We start from the raw sequence: 15399 nt of genomic DNA on the forward strand, positions 1-15399 counted from the left end.
CGCTTAACTGACTGAGCCACCCAGGCGCCCAGTTCTAGAAATATTTTAGAGCCACATGTCTACTTGCAAACGAATAGTAAACCATGAAGACATAGGAGTCATAATACAATTAAAGCTGCAATTCGATTCTGGATTGCAAGTTGGGAAATACATCACGTAGGAACTATTCAAGGAGACCCTTAATAAAAGCATTTTAGTAAATGTCACTTCTGAAAAAACATTTTTTTAAGATAGTACTTGGATAATAAAAGGAATAGATGATTGCTGAGTAGATGTGTGCAAAATAGACACAACACTGTCGTTCACACGCATAACAGCACTACTCATATGTGTGATTTTAACTAAGGCAGGATTTTATTTCTTATTTCATTTTCATTGCAAAAACCATTTTCTTCATTCAGAGAAACTAAACAGCCGTGTTATAATATCTTTTTGTTTTTCATGCGAGAGATCTCAAGGGTGAGGATTACCTTCGAGCTTTCGCATTTCTTTGCTTTTTTGTTTTGTGCCTGGCCATAGTCAGTTGCTACTTGTTCATTTTCTCCCCCCTTCTCTTCTGGATCATATTCCGTGTAGACTTGTTCCTGTAGTAATCATTTATAATCCCCTATAAACCTGTCTTGAATTAATATGCATGCATTCAGCTCAACGAGTCTGCTTCAGGATATGCTCAAGATGAAAAGCAAAATGAATAGCATTTGACTGCTCCCTTCCCCTTCCATGTGTCCCGACAGAAGGGCTTTAGTGGGAAAACAGAGGTAGCGAGGTAATGGCTTGGCTCTGCGGACCTCAAGTTGCTTGTCAGTGGAAAGTAAGGGTGAAGACACCAATGTATGGTTCTCAAACTTTATTGCGCACCAGAATGCCCCAGTGGGTGCGTTAAAATGCCAGTTGCGGAGCCCTACACCCGAGAGTTTCTGATTCCTTAGGTCACAGGTAGCCCTGGAGAATGTACATTTCCAGCAAGTTCCCAGGGGTGCTGAGACTTCTGATCCAGGGACCACACTTTAAAAACCTTCGCTGTCTTGGTAAATATCTATCTCTTGAAACCCCCACCTCCGTGGGCTGTATCTTCCTCCTTTCAGGTCTAACCTTTCACCATGATGAGATCGCTTCAGGGTGTGAATCAGTGTGAGGTCTCCGCCTGTGGCTAGTCCCCGGGTCAGCTTCAGTCTTCCTAGGCTGCTTCCTGACCAGTTTTGCAGGCTCTTTGCTCCTATCCCTGAGCCTTTGTTTTCCTAATATCTTACCCGGGGCTCTGAATCTTTGAAACGTCTTCTCTTGGCCTTACCTCCAGCCTGCCTCCCGCACCCATGTGACGAGGTGCCTGCCACCCTCTCTTCTGTTGGCATCAACCGTTGGTGGCCTGCCATGTTCTGCGGTCACTCAGGTCCTTCAGGAAACTTCTCACCTACAGAATGCTGACTTCGTTCAGTTCCACTGCTGGGATTATGATAACGAATTAGAACTTCCCTGGGGGATTTCAGGCACATGGAATTGTGTGATTTGATTGAGTTTGGAAGTGGGGATATGTGATTATTAGCTGTTGAGTCATCATAACTTCAGGACAATGAGTAATGGATGTATTGAGTAATAACTGACTTGAGTTCTGCAAAGGCAAACTTAGATTGAGCAGAGTCAAGGCGTATTTAAGAATTGTGTTAGTTTTGGGGCTCCTGGGTGGCTCAGTCAGTTAAGCGTCTGCCTTTGGCTCAGGTCATGATCCCAGGGTCCTGGGATTGCGCCCTGAGTTGGGCTCCCTGCTCAGTGGGGAGCTTGCTTCTCCCTCTCCCCCTGCCCCTCCCCCACTGCTCATTTTTTCTCTCTAATAAATAAATAAAATCTTAAAAAAAAAGAATTGTGTTAGTTTTCTCTTGCTGCATAATAAATTGCCACAATGAATGTCATAAGGAAACACCCACTTGTCAGCTCCCAGTTCTGCGTGTCCGTGGTCCAGAGAGGAGAGCCAGGTCCCCTGCTCAGAGCTGCAGAGGGCTGAACTCAAGAGTATCAGCTGGGTGCAGGCTCCCTCCCCTGGAGGAAGAATCTGCTTCCAGGCTCATTCACGGTGTTGGCAGAAGTCGGTTCCCTTTGACTCTAGGACTGAGGTCCTCATTTTCTTGCTAGCAGCCAGGTGCGACTATCCACTCCCAGAGACCACTGGCCTTCCCTTTCATAGGCAGTCTGGAAACACGGAAGCAACAGAAGCTGTCGAGGCCAGGGAGACTCTCCCTTGAGTCACATGCTCTCCTGCTTTGACTCTCTCTGATTTCAAATCGCTCTGATTTCCACCAGCCAGAGGAAACTCTGCTTGGAAAGGGCTCGTGTAATGAGATGAAGCCTGGCTGCATAATCTCCCGGTGGATATTTAATGTCCCGTAATCATGGGAGCGACATCTCGTCGCACTCACACGTCTCACAAAGGTGAGATTTGTGCAAGGTTGAGGGACACTGGCCGGGGGGTAGGGAGGATTCTGACTACTTCAGTCCACCCTCCGACCCCCAATCATTCACGTCTGTCCCACGTGCAAAATACACACACCTCCTCCAAAGGTTTCTGGGGGCTTTATATCCCTTTGTAGCGTCAGTTCAAAGTCCCAAATCTCATCCAAAAATGGTCAGCTCAGAAGTCCAAAATATTCATCATCTGAATCAGATGCTGATCAACCTCCTGGATATAATGAGTTCTGAGCATAATTCCTTTATATTTGTGGATCTGTGAAATTAAAGAGACAAGTTATCTACCCCCACGTGCCCCGGGGGCAGCTTGGGCAGGAAATGACAGTTATGGGCATTTCTGTTCAACAAGGGGGTAAATGAAGGCACATAAGAACTATCAGTCTAAAGCAGTTTTTTTAAAAGATTTTTTATTTGAGAGAGAGCGAGAGAATGAGCAGGGGGAGGGGCAGAGGGAGGGGGAGAAGCAGACTTCCCGCGGAGCAGGGAGCCCAACAGCGGGACTCGATCCCAGGACCCTGAGATCAGGACCTGAGCCGAAGGCAGACGCTTAACTGACTGAGCCACCCGGGCGCCCCAGCCTAAAGCAGTTTTTACATCCAGCTGGGCCAACTTCATTGCGTTTCAGGGGTTGGAAGTAATCTTCCCTGACTCTGTGTTTCATTCTCCAGTCTCTTGGTTTTTCCCTCCTGACTCTTGGTTCTGCCCTCAGGGTGAGGGTCATTGGAGGTCATTCCTAGAATGCTGCCTCCCATAGCAATGATATGATTTTTTGTGTAGCCCACGTTTCAGGTATCTTGAGGAATTTATGGCAGATACATAGGAACACATGATATATTGATAAGCATACTACAACCCAAATGTTTATAAAGCTAATAAAATGGTACCCCAGTTTTTAAGCACAGAGATATTAACCACCACATGTCAGGTTATGAGTCATTCCCCCAGCAGTGAGCTCATACTCATAAGACGATGACTTCTTGAACTAAGGAGGATCCACCGGGAATGGTCATCTGATAGATGATTATCTCAAGAACGAAACATGAGGAAATCAAAGAACTGAAAAAAAAGTTTACAATCAATGCTTTAAACAAAGTCCTCTCACATTTCCTTAAGCCAGGGCTTCTCTAAAATAGTCAAATCTCATCAATAAGAAAAAGCCAACTGAATCTCATTTGCATTTGGGTAGTTAACTTCTTAATATTAAAATAACAAATCACCACGACCTACTTTCGGCACAGCGCCTAGCACATGGAAGCCTCTTTGGGGAGAATTTCGGCAGTGGTATTAATTTAAATCCTATAACGTTGGAGAGCACTCCCATCCATGCAAATCCGTCTTGAGTGGGACCCTTGGACAAAGTCACAAGAAGGCTGATAGAGGCAAAAAAGAGAGATCTCTAATGATCTGCAGCAGAGTCAAGGTAGGGACCACCTAGTAAGTGAAACCTAGAACCCAATCACGAATCTGATTCTGATTCAGAGGGAATCTTTGAGATTTCTGGATAGAGTAGAGGGGATTATGGTGTTGGAATAGCAGGCCAGAGATCACATTAGCAACAGAGCAGAAAATGGACTAGTGGACAGAGTGAAGAGAGGACAGTGGGGAGATGTGACAGCGATAATGTGGACATTTCATTCTTCTCGCATTAAAACAATGGTCTGGACCCACTGTCAGCACTGAATGTTCTCTGGGGCATTTCTCGAGTAGCAGTCGTGGACTGGTGCTAATATAACTGTCACTTCTGGTTGGCAAGCATGACAGTGGGTCATTGTTGCAGTTATGACAGTGCATAAGGGCCTGTGAAGATTCAGTGTGTGGCTGGAGACGCACACGTGTTCGGTCAGCAGAGACAGGACGAGAACTCCGGGGCTGGCCTTATTACGATAATCTAATGGATACTCCTTCTCGAGTCCCTCCTGGGTGCAAAACACTATATTGAGTGTTTTACAAATGTTACTCGTTCAGTTCTCAAAGCAAGCCCCTGGCAGTAGGAACATTCAACCTGTTGTACAGTTCGGGAAACTGAGGCTCCGAGAGCTATTGCTGTTTGGACACACGATTAGTCGGAGGCGGTTGCCTCCGTAGTGCTCTGTATATTTTTCTCAAAGCTTGCCCATTAAATTCAAATTACCTGTTTACGTGTCTGTCACCCACACCAGACTGTCGGGTCCCGAGGAGAGGGACTCTGTCTTATTTTGCACCTAGTATGGGCCATACACGGGTGTTGAACTGAATTATCTGCCTGTGACGCCTGTGTTCTTGTCATCCGGCAGGTGTGCTAACTCCCCAAACTTAGTAGCCTTGGGAATGTTGTAAAAATGTGGCAGGCACACAATTTGGGCCTGGAGGCAAGGAGAGTGCAGAGTTTTAGAAGACCTTCTAGAAATGACCTGTGTTCTCTTCAGAGGAAGTCATTCTCAAAATTCTTCACTCATGCAAATTCTTATTTATTTTTTAAGAAGATTTTATTTATTTGTCAGAGAGAGACCACAAGCAGGGGGATCGGCAGGCAGAGGGAGGAGCAGACTCCCCACTGAGCAAGGAGCTTGATGTGGGGCTTGAACCCGGGACCCTGGGATCAAGACCTGCAGCTGAAGGCATATGCTTAACCAACTGAGCCACCCAGGCGCCCCCATTCAAGCAATTTCTTGATGACGAGGAGAAACTGGTCTCCATGAACAACACTATTGTTACAGAGACACTTGCAAAAATTCTTTGTTCTTTTACCATTCTCTCCCCTCCACCTCCTAGAGCACATAGCATCACAGGAGAAATCGGGCAAATAGTTGTTGCATGTGTCTTGTGTTCCTGGCATGGCTGCTCGGCACCAGGTAACACGAGGGGATGGGGCACAGGCCCATGGAGCACACAGATGAGCTGACGGTAACCAAGGCCTGACCACAGCGAGGAGCACGTATGGGACTACATGCTCCAAATTAGCCTTTCAAGGTAGAGAAAATGCAGAGGACCACTAAGAGGCCTCCAGGCAGCATGGTGAAGTAGGCATTCACTTGGAAAGGGTTGTGCGTGAGGCCTGAAGCCAAGTGCTGAGCAAGAGTGTGTCAGAGATGCAGGGTCGTGATACCAAGATGGCGGGAAGGAAGGCTTGGAGGAGGAGAATGGTAAGAACCAAGGACGTGGGGCAAGTGGAGACCGGATCCTGGAGGGCCTTGTAAACCACATCACCGTCTGTAGCCTTCTCCCTAAGAGCAGCGGGAAGCCCCTGAGCGCAGAGGAGCGGCATGATCTACGTGCATTCCTCTCTGACCAGCGGAGGGGAACATGAGTGGAAAGAGGCAAGAGCAATTGTAGGGAGTTAGGGCATGAATGCCTCCATCTGCGAGGATTAATAGGACCACCCTGCGAAGCACCAGGACCACATTCATCACCAGGTTAATTCTCGGCCCAGCGAGACCTCCTTTGCCTCCATCATGAGTCTGTCTGGACATTTCCTGAGGGTGGAGTGAGGTGGATGGCGGGGTGGCTTTGCGTACTCCTGCGGCTTGTCCCACCTTGACTCTCTCCTCCACTACGTTCCACTCATGTTTGACTTTCCCAAGTGCCTTGAGCTCTTTATCTTTTCTTTCTTTTTTTTAAAAATTTCAATTCAATTAGCCAACATACAGTACATACTTAGTCTCAGATGTAGTGTTCAATAGTTAACCCAGTGCTCATCACATCTTTTCTTTTTTGCTTTTAACTTTGCAACAGGCCCTTGATCAATGATGTTTGCTCCTGGTTCCCCCCTCCCCCACCTCCAGACCACCTTTTGTCCCGGCTTTGCTCATTCCCACCGGTTGGCTGTTTTTCCTCCAGCTTTCTCGTCAAATGTCCTTTCCTCAGGGCAGCCCACCCTGACCCCTGAGAATACCCATCAGGCCCCTGTCGTGCTCGCTCGCAGACATCCCGTGTTTCTCCTTCCTAAGTGTGTATCGCCGTTCGTTCTGTTTCATTGTTCCTGTTGTTCAAAAATCTTCCCATAGCAAATGAATGAAATCCTACTCCAATGGGCTGAAGCCCAACACAGAAGAGGTGGCAGGAGGGGATGCACTGGTTCACAGAACAGGGAGGCCGGGGCAGGGTCGGCATGAGCAGGAGGACCATGGTCCATGGTTAAGAGCCTGGGTTCTGCGGTGAGACTGTCCGGATACCGACTCCACTTGCCACTGACCGACTGGCCGTGCGATTTCATCCAAGTTACTCCACCGCTCCATCCCTCAGTTTCCCCATCCGTGTCCCAGCACTTCCGGCGTTAGGAAAATCAATAAAGCAACCAGCCTCAAGCTTTTCTGCACAGCCCCTTCCACAGAGAAACAAGAAATAAATGCTCACTGTTATCATCAGCGGCAGAACGAACGCCCGGTTCCATATTTCTGGAACCTCTACTCCCGCCTCTACGCGTGGCTACAACTTTCACCCCTCCTTTCGGGTCTCGGCTCACACATCCCTTCCTGGAGGTTGGGGCTTCCCTTCTGATGAGTAGGTGACGGGGGTTGGGATCTGCCTGCCCCGCATCTGGTTTGGTCTGGGAACTTGGGCAGAGGCTGAGTCTTCCTGCCACTGGGTTCTGCGTGGTGCCTGATGCAGAAATAGACTCAGACTTAGCAGTGAGGTACATGATTCTAACTAGGGGACCCAGTCTGGTGGTTTTACCCCCCAAAACCCCACACCCTGGATATTGTCTACAGCACCCAGTCCAAGAACACCCACACCACATTCCTGGGCGGGAATAATAAGGGATTCTAGCCCCAGAACCTACTGAATAGATAGATGCACTGGATTAGAGTTTGGGTGTTGTCATGGATTAGAGTTCGGGCGTGGGCTTCTCTACCTGTGTGCTGTCGTGGATTAGAGATCGGGCGTGGGCTTCTCTACCTGTGTGTTGTCGTGGATTAGAGTTCGGGCGTGGGCTTCTCTACCTGTGTATTGTCGTGGATTAGAGATCAGGTGTGGGCTTCTCTATCTGCAACTTGTTGTTTGAGAGTAAAGTGGAACATGGACAAATCAGGCCTCTTGACTCGCTGATCCGGAAAGCAGACCTTGAGATCTGGGTGAAAGACTTGTATTCGGGACCACCCCTGGGCTGTGCAGCCAGTGACTTAGCCAGGCGTTTTTAGCATCACGTCCGGCTTGCTCTCAGTAGAAACAGAAGTCGATGGTTACTTGGCAGCCTTTAGGCTAGCAGAGGCTAAACGTGGGCCTGCCTGGCCTGCTCAGGAAAGTTGCATGGCCTTCTCATCGAGTTCACCTTCTCTTGCATGGTTTCCCAAGCTGCTCCATGCCCTGACTCCTTCCAAACTCTCCCTTCACTTCTCACCACTCCCCTGTCTGGGTTGTTTCCTAGCCACATGGAACTTCTGTCAGTTCCTCAGCAGCCAGGCCCTCTCTTGCCTCTGAGTCTTTCACTCTTCCTGGAACTTTCTTCACCTCTTCCTCTGTGACAGCTCCAACCATCACAGCCTCCGGAGAGCTCTACCCCCAGCCCACGTGAGATACTTCCGATCCTCCAGGAGGACATGTAGGACGTGATCTTGCTCATGCGGTCTGTGTCCCAGGTCTCATTGCTGGGCATAGTGCATATCAGCACAAAATACATGTTGAGAGACAAAGAGACCAAGGGAAGCAGTGAATGAATGTATGGGCAAAATATACCTATCCTCCATGAATGACTAATCAGAGAGTTACTTGCAATGGGGAGGGACCTAGAAGGTGAGGGGTTGTGGGTGTTCTTGGACTGGGTGCTGTAGACTAAGGAATTGAAGCCTGTCCAAAAGGCCTGGGAGAACCCTTAGGTCAAATAATAAAGTAAAGTAAAATAAAATAAAATAAAATAAAATAAAATAAAATAAAATAAAATAAAATAAATAGCAAACTGATTTAGCCAAAGTACAACAAAGCCTAGAAAACTGACCAATTGTCATGAGCCTAAGTAGGATGGATGCACCGCTTCAAGGACACATCAGCTAGCCTCCTCCCGAGGATTCAATCTGTACTTCTCGAGGGGGAAACTTCCATTTATAACACAGATCTACCACAAATGTAGTCTTCAGACAGTTCCTCAAGGGCCCTCCGCAAGAGCACGGAGCTCACAAAACTGACACTTTAGGGCCTTCTCCCCTTCTGACCAGGACCCATGACCCAAGATTGGCTTGTGAGAACAGTAGGCTACTCTGGCCATCCGGGGGCAGGAAGGGAGGCTGAGACTTAGCATGGCGCCCACCTACCAGCGTGGGCCAGGCTTTGAAGAACTAACAACTTCATGGCAGAGAATAATGCCAATAGAAGAGCCAGACAGGAGCCGCTACTATGAGGAAACACAGCAGCTTTGGTTAATGATTCAGGCAGCCAGTGGCCAGAGTGTTTCCAAGCAGAAGTATGGGGAATTGGAAGGTGTGTTCACGATGGCTTCAGCAGGAGTCAAAGGAACAGAATCCTCAGCGTCAGGGTTGAGCTCAGGGTTGGGGTCAGCACAAGTTCACGTTGGAGCTACCAGTAGGTGGCAGGAGAAAGAAGCCGGAAGCAAGTGGGAGGGGTCAGGGAAAGTGACTGTTGTAGCCCTGGCCTCTTTAGAGAGAGGTCAGCAGTGAACCATGCCAGTCCCTTGCAGGAAGGACCTAAAGATGGGGTGGAGACCCAGAATCAGTGGACAGGGTCCCTTGATGCTCAGGAAGTCACAGGGATGGGAAATGAGGTGGGGCTGATCCTCAGGGGGATCCATCTTACACAATTCTACGCTGGGACATAGCGGATTCCACCGCAGGACAGCTGGTGGCCTGTGGTTTCTAGAGCCGTGAGCACCTTGGAGGTGTTGCAGCCACCCCGGAATTTAGGTCGTCACCTTGGCAGAGAGAGAATCGTCACTAATAATTCATCCCAATGCATGGCGGGTAGGAGGCCTTCCAGCTGAGTGTCTAAGGAGGCGCCTGGGAGCTCCCGTATCGGGGTGCGTCAGTGGGTGTGGGAGAAGGCAACTTTGAAGTGGAGTCTGGAACTGAGACAAGATGGTGAAAACACCAAAGGGGTGAGGGTGGTGAAAGCCAAACTCACTTCCAAGGCTCTTTACGAAATAAGGCACCAGATGACCATTCAGGGGCTTAGGGGCAGGCGTGGTGGCTTTGATCCCAGGGCTGGGAGAAGGGGGAGGAGTGCCCTAGACCCAGGGTGGGGTGGCAATAGGGGACCTAGTTGGGCTACTGGATTAGAAGTGGTCTGACTCCTCCCTCTCTAATAAAGTGTGGCTCCTAAGACATTGGGTGGAGTCTCATATGTTCGCAACTGACAAGAACTCAGCCTATGTGACATCAGTCTGGGCAGCGACAGAATTCAACCCAGGATTTCTCACTTAAGGTGTGGCTCATCAGGGTGTAAACCAGGTTGGTAAACTGCCCAATAAGCAATTCTTACAGCATCAGTGGGGTCATCCATCAGTCATATAGCCAACATCCTTGGGCCTGGGCTGAATTTGCTCTTGGCTAATGGCTGTCTTGGGTTTTCTGTCCAGTGAGTCTTACTGAGTAGACACTAAGGTAATTGGGAGAAACAGGGCTAGGATGCCCACCAGTGATGTCACCTTCTCTTTACAAAGTTGGACCAGAACCCATAAGACCATGTTCTCCAACTTAGAGGGTGGAAGAATCATCTCCTGGATTTGTTAAAACGCAGACTCTTGTGTTTCACATCGAAGCTAGTTAATCTGAATTTCCAAGAATGTGTTCCAGGAGTCTTCCCCTTAAATAACTTTCCTAGGTGGTCCATATTCTTAAGATCTGTGCACCATACCCTAAGAAACAATAATGTCGAGGCCCATTCTGCTGCAGGAAGTAGAGATGGCTTTTTTATCTTACGAGGATGGATAAGATCCTCCACTGTTTGGCTCACTCATGATGGCCTGGATGCGGTTGTAAGGAGTCTGGGAGAGATGTGGTCTTCAGACCTGAGCCAAAATCAAGAGTTGGGGGCTCAACCAACTGCACCCCCCGGAGTTCACCATTTTTTTTTTTTACATCATCCTCATGGGCAGTTTGTTCTGGTGGCAAATGGAAGAATGGAAGAATGGGTCAATGGGTCAAATTTCCTACTACTAGTCATTTATTTTGAGAACAATGTAAGCATCTCCCCCCTACACTCATCACTAACTCTGTGTTCTAGTGGAAGACCTTGGCAAACTCAAGTGTCGGTGCGGGTGCATCTGTAATATTTTTTTACCTGCTCTCTTATTCACAGCAGCCAGGACTTTTTTCAACCTCAGAGTGAGTTTCCCAAAGGTAAACACTTTCTCTGTTCACCAGTCTTTGGTCCGCGTGCATCTGGTCCACCCATAAATTAGCCAGCATATCATTTGGGTCATTCTGTCCTTTGTAAATCAAGATGTTCTGTATATCCTGCCTTTAAGGACTGGACTTTTGGCTGCTTCCTAAGGGAAAAAAAAAAATGTAGATAGGTGGTTATTATTTAGAGTTTAGAAGCCTGTTGTTAGCACCTTGTGTTATGATGTCATTTTGCTGAAGATCACCAAGACTCGGTCTGGATCCCTAGAGGACTAGAATGCCTTAGTTTAATTCTGCTTCCTAGCTTGCAAAAAGGGACATATTCAGATATTCAAAAGAAATTCAAATGCCAAAATCTGAAAAAGAAAAAAAGGTGAGATGGATAAATATTCAGGGGGGATAATTACTAGACGCATCTGCCAGACTGGGGCTCAGGCCAACGAATTACTGGTGAGGCAGTAATTCCTGGTTGATTAGTGGCCACCCACATAGGCCTGGGCAGCCAGGCAGTGGCAGGCACAGAGGTCAGGGCAGGAAGAAGGGCCGGGACTAAAGGTCATGTACACATGGATCATTGGCAGCTGCCCTTGATGGACAGGACTGTGCTTCTGACAGTGGCCTCATATCTGGGGTGACTCTGGCCTCTTTCATCTGCCCACACCTGGGAGCCTCTTTTTAGCTCTTCAAGATCCTCAGATTTCCTGCTCTGAGTGACCAATTACATCCTCACCTCTTCGAGAAATTTGGGCTTCTGTGTCAGAACTTCTGGACATTGTTGGGTGGGCTGGGTTGGGATGTATCAGGGGAGACTCTCAAGGGGTGGAAGCCAGTTCTTGAGACTCTTCAGGATCTTTCTCATCTATTGCTCCTAGAGAGCTGGGGTCAGGGCCCTGACAACTTCAGGAAATGGGCTAACAGAGGAAAGAAGCAGATACTTTTACGATGACGCAGGATTTCTAGCTGGTGATAATGTGATGAGTAAGATGATGGCACCATGCCAGTGAGGGAGACAGTGCCAAGAGATGAGCAGAATTTGGTGATCGAGTTGCTGCCTCTTCCTTTTGCATAGTTCAGGGAAGGAAAGAGAGGCTAGGCCAAAATATACAGGGAGAATCCAGAAAGCTCCCGGCTACAAGAATTCTGCTCTGCCTTACTTCTATGATGGTAAGATTCATCGGGGCTCACGAGTTTCCTTTGTAAAAGGTGAGTACCCCCTGGATGTATTCTTGCTTTAAGTAGATTACTTGCACCCGGCCGAGCTCCTGAAACTTCCAAGAGGGCAGCCGACCCAGAGAATGTGAGTTCTGGTGGAGTTGTACAACTGGGAAATGGTGAGTTGTGATGCACCTTGAGGGAGGGGAGCTGGGATTTTGCACATTCAGACGGTTGCCTAGGGTACCACCCTGTGCCTGGGGGTGGGGGCGAGTGGGGAAGAAGGGAGGGGCCATTTACCTGTGTCCGGTCATCTCCCTGCTTTCTCCATTGGGCTCCCTCCCTTCTCGCACTGCTTTTTGGCTGGGCCTCCTCCCACTCATTCTTTAGGATCCACACCTCCTTCCCAGCCTCGCCCAAGGAGCCTTGGGAGCTCCATCCTTTGGGCCCTCGGGGTTGTTTATATACATATTTCACTCTGATCTGTTTATCTACGTTTCTCCCACAGACCATGAGTTCTTTGAAAGCAAGGATCCATGTATTCACTTAGCATCTAACAGAGTACACAATAGGACTCACGATGCACAGGTGATGCTATGCACACGATGAATGGATTGATAACAATTAAAATCCTTCGCACCTTGGTTAAACAAATGATCAATCGGTGTTGATAAGATAGGTTTCTCATACAATAAAGGCGTTTCTGAATGGCGTGGGGAAGGCTACGTGCTATTTTTGTATTACTTTTGTATTCATGAAAGCAGGCTCCTTTCATGCTTTTCTGAATTAAACTGCTGCCCAGTTAGTTACTGAAAACAAAAAGTATTTTTTCGTTCACCCAAATCAGACTAAATTAATGAAGATCATCAAAACCGTGCAAGCGGACTGTTTCACTGAAGTTTCTGGTTTAAGCAGAGGCCAGCAAGAAGTAAACGTTTGAAAATCCCCAGAAGAGGGGCGCCTGCCAGGCTCAGTCAGTGGAGCGGGTGACTCTTGATCTGGGGGTCATGAGTTTGAGCCCCACGTTGGGTGTAGAGATTATTAAAAAATAAATAAACTTAAGAAAAAAAAATCCCCAGAAGGGAAACTGTAGAAAGAATACCCTACTAATTACAGGAGATTATATGGACCCCCAAATCACAAGGGTGGCCAGGCGAATTTGGGGAAATTTGATGCATCATTTTACACATCCTAGAAGAATTTTAAAACTGTAATCTTCAGTGGGTGCACGGTTTGGTGAATGCAGCACACTCCTCTGCTGCTCGTATCGCAGACTGGCCTAACTCTTTGGGAAAGCAGAATGACAGTATGTATGAGAAGCCAGAAAGAAGTTCCATAATCCAACTCCTGGAAATTTATCCCAAAGCAATACATGAAAAGAAGAAAACCTATACGCTTGAAAATGTATGTTGTTCTGGTAATAAGGGTGCCGTCTCTCTGCTAGTCCAGTTGGTCTCCATCCCCCTTTCAGGCATGGGATGACGTTGCCTCTGGGCTCCCAGTGCCCTGGGGGCCCCCAGGGAGGTACCCTCACAGACACCTGTAAAGCGTTGGGTCTCCCACAAGCCCAGTGAATCAGAGCTGTGGAGGCAGGCGACACCCCACTCCCCTCAGAGCAGACCAAGGATTCACCTTGGCTCCTGGCCGTGGCGCCTCATTTTATGTGCCATCCCTCTGGGTCCCTCCCCATTTTTCCAGTCCGCTAGTTCCCACCTGCACATCTGGAGGCTCCTTAGAACTTGAGTCCATGGTTCTTCTTGGTGTATAGCCCCCAGAGCATTCTGAGGCTTTTAGGAAGACAATAATTGCTGATTAAACCAGAATCCAAAGCCTTAACAACCAAACCAGTCCCTATCCAACCAACCCAACCGAACAAAAACCTTTTACTTCCCATTCAGAGAGTGTTGGGAGGAGGCAGGTGTTTCGAAAAAGAATGTAAGACCATTTAACAAAAAAAACAAAAGGAATTTTAGTTGAGATTCTTTAAGAAAAGTAAAAACTAAAAAAAAAAAAAATTAGAAGAACAAATTTGCCAAAATCTTTAGAAATGGAGACAACCTCCAATAGGGGATTGATGAGTAAAATTAGTGGTCCTCAAACATTTCTGCTTACTACATGAAATACTGTTTACCCTCTTGCATATTTTTAGGTTAACATTTAAAATTTTTCATCATAAGTTTAAGTAGTTGCAAAGGAGGCAATTTCCTGCATACTATAAACATTGACATTTTAAAATGGAATAGTCGGTCTCTTAAATGAATCCAATAAAATGTAAACACCATAGTGATTATGCCTACTATTCACCATTTTAAAAATATATGAAAAGCCTCTTTACCTACAGTGTAGTCTGCCTAGTTTATTTTTCTCTTTACACTATAACTCCATTCCATATTCTCACCCCTCAGGATTATATCCTAATTTCATGTATTTCTGTGTTTGAATGTATTTTTTCTATCACCCTACTATACTTCTCTGCAATGAAAAGGTATATACATTTAAATTTCAATTTTTAATTTTCCTGTGGCTAAGTGCTGAAACATTTTCTTCTAGACTGAGATATATTTATCAGCAATAATCAAGTATTCAAAATAATATAAAATATATTACAAAGTTTTAAAATTATTAGACATAAGTAATTTTTTTTTACAATTACTGCATGTATTTGTTGTTGAATACTACTTCTTACAAGAAAGAGATATAGTTTAGCATCAATGTTTTCTGTTTTTCATTTTTGTAAATTCTAAGAATGTTTTTACCATTACTAAGTAGATGGGGTTGTAAGGTGTTCCGAACTTGTCAATCCTTTGAACTCCTTCTAATTTATACACTCATTTAGTGATCTTAAGGTCATCCTTTATTGAAAGCAATTATTTGGAAATCATATGACTCGCAGAAGAACTTGTTACACAGCCATTAGAAGTATGTACTTTCTCAACACAGTCCGGTATTTTAAGTTGATAAAAAACTGACAAAGTTTCCCTGAAGTTTTTACACCCTGGAATAATGCACCCTTTTAAGATTCTCAGTGAATGAGAGTTATGCCCCCCTGCCTTTTTTTGCAATTTGGAAAATATAAGGCTATGGTGATACAGTTGGGAAAGGAAACAGGGAGACACCTTGACTGCATTCTCTAAAACAGCAAATCAGTTTCTGGAAATAATACAGATGCAAGTTGAAGATTCAGAAACAAGTGGTCTTAAAATGATCTTAAGTGTGCACCTACCCCTTGAAAATCCCCTGGGGGGGTGCACATCTCAGTTTGCAGGCCATTTACATCATCTTATTGAATTTGGTAAGAGAGACAGGTCAGCTCAGGCTAGGTCTTGGTTGGGATTTTGTAACTGGGATTTTGCAATTTTGTACCTTGGGAGTATAGAACTGTGACCTGCACACTAAGGATAAAACAGCTATTCCTCTGGGTTGGTAGATTGTTAAAGAAGGCTGCCCTGATCCTTTATATTCTATTCTTCTATGTTTTCTTCTCAATGCTAGTAACCTGAACTTCAATTTTGGGGTACCA

This window comes from Phoca vitulina, unplaced genomic scaffold (assembly GCF_004348235.1).
Source record: "Phoca vitulina isolate PV1807 unplaced genomic scaffold, GSC_HSeal_1.0 scaffold32, whole genome shotgun sequence".
NCBI lineage: Eukaryota > Metazoa > Chordata > Mammalia > Carnivora > Phocidae > Phoca > Phoca vitulina.